At 35.0% G+C, this 9,492-nt stretch overlaps 1 pseudogene; it reads left to right on the forward strand.

Moving 5' to 3' along the window:
- Window positions 1–5,936: 5,936 nt before the first annotated feature.
- LOC127544737 (RNA polymerase-associated protein RTF1 homolog) lies at window positions 5,937–8,600 on the forward strand (annotated as a pseudogene).
- The last annotated feature ends 892 nt before the right edge of the window (window positions 8,601–9,492 follow it).

A 9,492-nucleotide genomic window follows, 5' to 3' on the forward strand; every position in this document is an offset into this window, starting at 1 on the left:
ATAATATTAATTTACTTTGTTTTCTCTGAAATTTCTTCTTTTTTATTATAGCTTTTTATTTACAAGATATATGCACGGGTAATTTTTCAGCATTGACCCTTGCAAAACCTTCTGTTCCAACTTTTCCCCTCCTTCCCCCCAGATGTCAGGTAGACTAATACATGTTAAATATGTTAAAGTATATGTTAAATACAATATATGCATACATATCCATATAGTTATTTTGCTGCACAAGAAGAATCGGACTGCTCTGAAATTTCTTACTTAATATTTTACTAGTGTTACTATGCATTTTCTTTTCCCTTACAACCCTCAATCTCCAGGTTAAGAAAAAGGACAGGGAAAAAAAGAGACATTCTTGTCTGTGCAAACACATTTAAAGAATAACATTAATTAATGAAATAACTTCAACATTGTACTTACATATTTTATAGTATTTTACTTTGGGATTTGTATACATTTCAATTTGTTAGCTATATTTCCCCCTGAAACACTAAAAGTCAGCACCTTTTATATATAGACTGTGTACTTTCCATAAATTAACAGATTCAACCTCCTAAATTCTACCATTTATTCATTGATTTATTGTATTAAGTTCTGAGAGAGAAACAAGTTTAGATGAGATCCCAATCCCATGGAATTTATAATCTAGTACTCATGAAACAAGATATAAATGCTTATAACTAAATCATAATTGATTTATGCATCTATGACAGGATTATGATATGTGACAAGGCTTACTTACTACCCATAGAATATGCTTAGTAACCATTTCCGATTCTGCATGAATATATGGAAATTCTGAAAAGGGACTGATAGAGGTCAGTTGTGTATTGCTCCTGAGGAATTTGCACATTTAAATAAATAAGGTTTCCCTTATTGGCTATAGAATTGAAATAACCTGTTGCCTGAAATCATATATATATAAAGAAATGCATGCTCCTTCATCTTTCTTTTCCCTCTTATTCTTTTCTCCCTGTCTCTTGGTTTTTTTTGCACATGAAAGTGATGGGATATTACTCCTACTCTGGACAAATGATTTAAAGAGGCATCTTTGTATCTGATCCCTTTGCTGACTGTTTCATGCTATGTTTCCTCTTTTGAACTGGTAATTAAATGTGATACTATGGATGAATGGAAGTAACCTTTTTAGTTCAAAAGGTGTAAAGATCAAGCAATAAATAAAATGGAATTCGAGACATGTTCTCCAGCTTTCAATAATTCATAAATTTCTTCAAAATAATAATTATGCTCAAGAAGTAAAGTAATTGGAATTAACTCTTTGGCCAACATACCAAAAATTTGAAAAGGTAAAAACCAAATTAAGTAACAAAAGAAAAAAAAATAATTCTCCAAACTCTAATGTGTTTACTGAGCATCACTTTCCCTGATATCTCTCATGACTTGATATGATGATAGAACATGAATCATAGATTCATGCTTTGGAATGCCCACAGCAATTTCCTTGCTGTAACTGTAGTCTCTGCCAGTATGTTCTCCCTTACCCCATCAGTCTGCATTGAAAAGTAAAGGGAAAAATTGATTGAAAGAGTTTTGTTTTGTTTTGTTTTATTTTATATGCTCAACCAGCCCTCCAGCTTTTGATATATTTGACATATATATTTTGGTAAATCTAACTTCAAAGTGGGAGGAGTCAAAAGGTGAGCCATACAGGAATATAGAAAAAAAAAGATTCAAATTACTCAAGATATCAAGAGGAAGGATAATAAGTAAAAACCCTTGAAAAGTATCATGTAAATCAAAAGAAAATGTTTTAAAAGGAAAGGAAAATCACTCATGTGTTGATGATATAAAAGTTCCAAACACATTTACATGATTATTGCAAGAAAAAAGAAATTAAATCAATATTTAATTAAAGAATTAAGAAATTAATTAAGAATTAAGAAAAATTAAGAAATTAAATCTTTTGAGATAAAGAACTTGATAGATTTACAAGAAAAGTATGGCACCATTCACAATATTTCCAAATGATTTTGTATAGGAAGGAGTAGTTGGTCTGCATAGCAGAAAAATTGCCAAAACAGAAAACTTTAATCCACAGAGGTAATTATCTCCAATGATATTAAAGAAAAGCCAACTGACTTTGAATTAAAAAATAAAAAAGTGATTGATAATTTGAAAGAAGAGAAACCAAAAGCAGTAATGTTGGAAAAATATGATTGCTGTACAAGCAACATATATTGATCTCAAAGGCAGTATATATAGAAAGCACTTATATACCATGGGGATCCCAGAAAATGAAGGAATAAAAAAACAAAAACCTGAACAAAAAATGTAAGCAATAATATATATAAAAAAACAAACAAACAATAACAATACTTTTAAAGGAAGAAAACAAAGTAATAGTCAAAACAATTTACAGTAACCTCCAAGAAAACAAAATATAAAGTGAAAGAGAAAAAGGATAAACAGTGGGAAAATAAGATGAAAGAAAAACTCAGTTACTGTTACTGTAAATGTCAATAGGTAAACTTATCCTTAAGTTCCACTTACTTAGTAGATAGCAGAATGGATTAAAAATCAGAATCCTACAAAATGCTATTTACGAGAAAAACATTTGCAGCAGAAAAACACACATAGATCAAAGATAAGGAGCAGAAACAAAATCCATTAAGATTCAGCTGAAGTTTAAAAAAAGAAAGAAAAGGGGGTAATGCCAAAGAAACTGAGGCAAGATAGAGATTAGAGAGTATTTAATATTTTATTTGAAAGGGAGAGATTTACCGGGACCAAATGGATCCATGGTTTGGTCCCTGGACTTCTGAATAAGACTATCACCTCCAAGAATCCAGCAAACAATGTGAGTTCTCAATGATATATATAAACATGGCTCAGACACAGGGAGTAGACCTAGGCAGGCCAAGGCAGGGATGGAGTCAGGGTACTAAGAGCTGGAACTGGACCCTGACTGGGTGGGGTGAGCCACTGGAGGAGTAGATGACATAATGGGGGAAGGCAACCCCGAGATGGGGAGAGGCAACTTAATAAGAGGGTATCTGATATTCTGATAGCTTGGGATGGGGAGATATTCTAAAATATAAGATCTTTTATCCTTATCAAATATTCTGATTAAAAGGAAGGAATGATTTTGCAGGATTGAGCAGAACAATTATAAACTGAGGCAGAACAATTAGGGAAATCAAGGCAGGACAATTTAGGGAAACTGACAAAGGATAATAAAAGAGAACTGTGGCACAACAAAGAAAAAGAAAATCAGGGGTAGCAACCCCAATCTCAGAAAAAAAAATTTAATTAAAAGAGTTAAGAAGGAAACAAAATCTTGCTAAAAGCCATCATGGACAATGAAGAATTATCAATAATAAACATATATGCATTAGTTGGGGTAGAATCTAAATTCTTAAAGGAGAAGTTAACTGAGATACAAGAAGAAATAGAGAGTAAAACTATACTAGTGGCGGACCTTGACTCTCCCATCTCAGAAACTTGATAATTTAACCAAAAACAAGAAAGAAACAAATAAGGTAAATAGAATACAGATAATGTTAGATATGCTGAAATTTTGATGAAAACTGAATGGGAACAGAAAGAAATATAACTTTTCTCAGCAGCAGATGGCACTTATATAAAAATCTATCCTGATTTAGGGGAGAAGAACCTTACAATCAAATGCCAAAAGACAAAAGTATTGAATGTATTCTTTTCAGGTCATAATATAACAAAAATGTATTTCATAAAGGGTAGCAGATAGTTAGATTTACATTAATTACAAACAAAATAATCTAATCCTAAATCATGAGTGAGTCAAAGAGTAAAACATAAAAACAATTCATTATTTCTTTAAAGAGAATGATAACAATGAGACAGCATATCAAAATTTATGGGATACAGCCAACACAGAGCACAGGGGAAAATATATATTGTTAAAAGCTTACATGAATTAGATACAGAAATGGTAGATCAAAGAATTGGACATGGAATAATCTACCCATCAGATATATAAAGAAGAATTCTTTATAACCAAATAAGAGATAGAGAATTACAAAATGTAAAATATATAATTTTGATTAAATTAAACTAAAAGATTTCTTTAAAACAAAATCATAGACAATGAAGTAATATCAATGCTAAGCATATATGCATCAGTTGAGGGCATTGTGGAGCTTCTTGATATTGGTGAAACAATAGAATATGAATGACATCTTGAAACTGGACAAAAACAAACAAAAAAAGATTATGGCGAATTGTCCTATGACTTCCTGGCTAATAGAAAAAGAAGAAATGGAAGAAGTGTCAGATTTTATAACCTTGTATACATGATATTATAATCCAGATTATAATTGCAGTCAACAAATTAAAAGATGCTTGCTCTTTGGAAGGAAAGATATAGTCAATCTAGACAGCAAACTAAAAAAGCAAAGACATCATCTTGCCAACAAAGGCATATACTCAAATCTATGTTTGTTTGTTGTGGTTTTTTTTTTTTTTTCAGAAGCAATGAATGGCTGGGAGAGTTGGTGTGCTATAGAATTGATGGTTTTAAATTGTGATGCTGGAGAAGAATTTTGAGAGTCCCTTGGAAAGCAAAGAGATAAAATCAGTTAATATTTAAAGAAATTAATTAAGACTATTTATTGGAAGATCACATTATGGGACTGAAGCTTAAATATTTTCATCATATAATGAAGAGACAGGACTTATTGGAAAATACTCAGATGTTGGGAAAGATTGAAAGGAAAAAGAAAAGAGAATGGGAGAGGATGTGTATAAACAGTGTCATGGAAACACTGAATATTAACTTGGATAAACTTTGAGAGATATTGGGGAATAAAAGAACCTGGTATGTTATATGTCCATGGGCTCACAAAGTCAAATAGTATTAAAAGACTGAACAACAAATTTGTAATTGTTAATATTTTTAAAGAATGTGATTCTAATCCACTTTAAGTGCTACTTAAGGTGCAGCCCCAGATTGTTAATGTTGTTTGAACATTTTCATTTTCTTTCATAAATGTTTTATTTTTGTGATTAAAAAAAAAAAAAACTCATTCCTTAAGATTTCATTGTTAAGATTCTATTTAGGTTTGTGTTTTTTAATTTTTTTTTATATTAGTTGAAGCAATGACTATTGTTGTAATTTTTTTGAACTTGAAAGAATGTGATTTTTTTTTTCATAATCATTGGCAATATCTTTGTGACCTAGTATATAGATAATTTTTTAAATCTACGTTATTAAGAAAAATGCACATATCCTTTGACACACTCATTTAGAAAATGCCATATGTCTTTTATGTCTAGTTACTCCAGTTATCTGTTCAATTTTATATTTTTAGTTTTGTTTATCTTTACTTTCAATCTGTTCACAGATGAGAGGTAAAATCTCACTGCTGTAAATTCTAAGAGGTCAAAGATAGAAAAAAATCTATCTGTACACACATAAATATACACATGCATCTATTTATATTTATAATGTCTACAAAACTTATCTAAACCCATTTGTATATCATCAATAGGATTTATATATCCTTCACTACTTTTGGTTTAAAAAAAAACTAAAATCAAAGTAGATGTCCAACAGTTGAAGAATTTTAAAAGAAATGTACAATTTTAATGGGCACAGAATATTAATTTTTATAATAGAAGCAACAAATATGAAAATTATGTTATATAATGACTAATATTAATTAATATAATATATAATAAGAACCAGAAAAATAATAAAATAAGAAAAAATGGAAATGGAAAGAACAATGGCAACAAATATTAAAAATAATTCTGTATAATCATACCATATTGACCATAATTAACCCCCAAGAATTAATGTATGAATATTTCTTTTTCAGTTTTTCATATAGTTTCGCATAAAGGTGAAACACAACATACACAGTGACTATGACCCATGATTGTGTCTTCTGACCCTAGCTCATTCCTCACTTGTAATAATTTGGGACTCAAAGATGGCTCAGAATCAATGTAAATAGCAATTGTTGTTATTTTGGCTGGAAACCCAGAAGGTTTCCCCCTCCCAGATTGATTTTTTTTTTTAGCTAGGTAAAAGAGGCCATTGTTTGCTTAATCTCTTATGTAGCTTTCATCACTGAAAGGGTTTTATCTCAGTCAAACTGGGATCTGGGGAAAATCTAAGCTTAAAAAGACCAAGTTCTTCCTCTGCACCCTGAGTCACCTCCAATCATCCTGATCTACATCTGGCCAGTTGAATGAAATGTTTAAAGTGAAGTCCCCTCAGGAAGCATGTGGAGCATCCTTGCAAAATATTCACATTCCTACATGACCATTTGTCTAACAATTCTTCCCAGCTGAATTACATGGAGAGAGGAGTGTCAAGTCAGAAGAAGCTACGAGTTGAGAGTTCAGCGGAAGATTGAGAAGGAAGCATCAGTTCAGTTGAGGAGAAGCCCTCTCTTGGAGGCACAACCAGATTTATCTTCATCTCACACCACTGTGGTGGCTGGGCTCCTGCACTTCCTCCACTGAGACCAAGCTGGTCTGAAAGACTTGCCAGAAAGCTAGCTGAGCCCCAAGTGAAGGAGACAAGAGATTCATTCTATCTTTGTGCTGGCTGGAGGCTGAAGGAAGCAGAGGCAGAGGCTGAAGGACAAACCTTTGGATTTGGAGACATTCGGAGGGAGCTTGGAATCAAGCAGAGAGATAGGCCTCTAAGCTAACCGGGCTATATTGGAGGCATAAAAGATCTGAACTTTTATCACCTGGCTGCATTTTGGAGTGATTATTACTTTCAACTGCAACTAAGGCTGCCTCCAGAAAACCCCTCTGAGAAACCTACTCTCTCGCAGAGAGAACTATTATATTATAAAGAAGAAAAACACAACATTTGTGGCAGTTGCACTGGCTGGTGGGCAAGAGGGAAGTCTGGGTGGCGGCGTCTGGCGCAGGAGCTGGGGTGCCACCATGGTCAAGAAGCGGAAAGGCCGGGCTGTGATTGACTCAGACATGGAGGACAGTGGCAGTGACAAGAACCTGGATCAGGAGCTCTTGTCCTTAGCCAAATGGAAACGTAGTGACTCCGAGGAGAAGGAGCAACCTGTTAGTCAGCCTGCAGCTTCTTTGGACTCTGAAACATCAGACAGTGATGATGAGTGGACAGTTGGAGGCTCCAAAAATAAGAAAAAAGGAAAAAACTGGGAAGATAGAGAAGAAGGGAACCATGAAAAAACAGACAAACAAAGCTGCTTCCTCAGGTAGCTCTAACAAAGACAGCTCAGCTGAGAGTTCATCCCCTGAAGAAGGTGAAGTATCTGACTCGGACAGTAACAGTTCCTCTTCCAGCTCAGATTCAGATTCTTCTTCTGAGGATGAGGAATTCCATGATAGATATGGAGAAGATCTCATGGGAGATGAAGAAGATAGGGCCCGTTTAGAACAAATGACAGAGAAGGAGAGGGAACAGGAACTGTTTAACAGGATAGAAAAGAGAGAGGTGCCAAAGAGAAGGTTTGAAATTAAGAAGAAATTAAAAACAGCCAAGAAGAAAGACAAAAAATCTCAGGCCATGGAAAAACTGAAAGCAGAGAGAGAAAAATGGAAGAATAGAATAGCTGAGCTGCTTGCCAAAAAACAGCCATTAAAAACAAGTGGAGTTTACTCTGACAATGAAGAGAAAGAGGATGATGATAAGTCCAGGGAGAAAACAGATTGTTCATCTAGGATGCCATCATCTGATGAAGAGGAGAAAAAGGAAGAGGTTCCTCCAAAACTACAGCCAGTTTCTCAGCCTGAAGAGTTGAACCGAGTGCACAAGCTGGAACGGTGGTGTCACATTGCCTTTCTTTGCTAAGACAGTCACAGGATGTTTTGTACGAATTGGCATCGGGAACCACAACAGTAAAGCTGTCTATCAGGTTGCTGAAATCACTGGTGTGGTGGAAACAGCCAAGGTTTATCAGTTGGGTGGCACTAGGACAAATAAAGGATTGTAGTTGAGCCATGGCAATGACCAGCGAGGATTCCGCTTGGAGTTTGTCTCAAACCAAGAATTCACAGAAAGTGAATTTATGAAATGGAAAGAAGCGATGTTTTCTGCTGGCATGCAGCTACCTACCTAGGATGAAATCAACAAGAAGGAAGTATCCATTAAAGAAGCTTTGAATTATAAATTCAGTGATCAGGATATTGAAGAGATTGTAAAAGAGAAAGAGAAATTCAGAAAAGCTCCACCCAACTATGCCATGAAAAAAATGCAGCTGCTGGAGGAGAAGGCCATGGCAGAAGATTTGGGAGACCAAGACAAGGCTAAACAAATCCAAGATCAACTGAATGAGTTGGAGGAAAGGGCAGAGGCCCTAGATCAGCAACCAACAAAGAATATTTCTGCCATCAGTTACATCAACCAGGAATGGAACATTATTGAGTCTGATAAAGCCCTTGTGGCTGAAAGTCACAACATGAAAAATCAGCAGATGGACCCCTTCACTAGGCGGCAGTGCAAACCAACTCTTGTCTCCAATTCCAGAGACCCTGCTGGTCAAGCTGCCATCCTTGCTCAGCTGAATGCAAAATAGGGCTCTGGGGCATTACCAGATACTCCAAAGGAGATGAACAAGAGTCAAGGAAAGGACAAAACATCAACTCTAAAGAGTTAGCAATTTGTAAAGATTCCAACACTCCAGTGAAGAGGATCCCTAAGACTGACATCAGTTCTGGCCAGGAGTAAATGTTAGGACCAAGAAATTGGTCAAACTGTCAGGCTAACCCAGATGGATCTTCTTAAAGGCTTTTTTCTCTTTTTAAAAGATTTCTCACCTCTATGCTACTCAGGGGAGAATTTACAAACTCAATTCCTCCCTGGAAGACTGGGACCTTCTTAAGTGGAAACAAGCTAGTCTTTGTGGGGAATGGAAAGTTTATTGATCCTTTAATAGTTGCTTAAGCAGGAGGAGAGGAAATACTTAAATCAATTTTCAACTCCTCCTTGGGGTAGAATTGAGGAGGGGAATTCTGGAGTCAAAGCCTTAGGAGCAATGGCCAGCTAAGGGCACAGGAAGAAGGCTGTTCCTAGAGGGGGTCCCCAGGATAGAATTTCTCTGACTCCTCTTTCTCCTCCCTCAAAACAGATTTTCCCACAGTCAGCACCCACAAGGATGCATATTCACTCTCCTCAGAATTAACAAGTTTCTTTGAATTTACATACTGATTCAATTTTTTTGGTATACCCAGACCTTGGAAGATCCATACTTTGGCAAGAAGACATTTTCTTCCAGTGGGGCTCCTGCCCAGACAAAACAATATCTAATCATTTTCTTTTTGTCCTTCCCTGTACTTTTGGTATTTTATCCCAATTCTTAAGCATATTATCTAAAGGATTATCTTCTTGGATATTAAGTAGATTCTCAGAGCCAGCTAATTTAGATTGTTCCTTTTCATGATTCACATTTTTCTTATCCTTTCTAATGGAGGATTTACCTGATTTTCCCAAAGGAAAATAAGAAAATTCCTATGGACTTAATATCAAAGAGAAATGGGAGCTTTTTATAG

This window comes from Antechinus flavipes, chromosome 1, assembly GCF_016432865.1.
Source record: "Antechinus flavipes isolate AdamAnt ecotype Samford, QLD, Australia chromosome 1, AdamAnt_v2, whole genome shotgun sequence".
Lineage (NCBI taxonomy): Eukaryota > Metazoa > Chordata > Mammalia > Dasyuromorphia > Dasyuridae > Antechinus > Antechinus flavipes.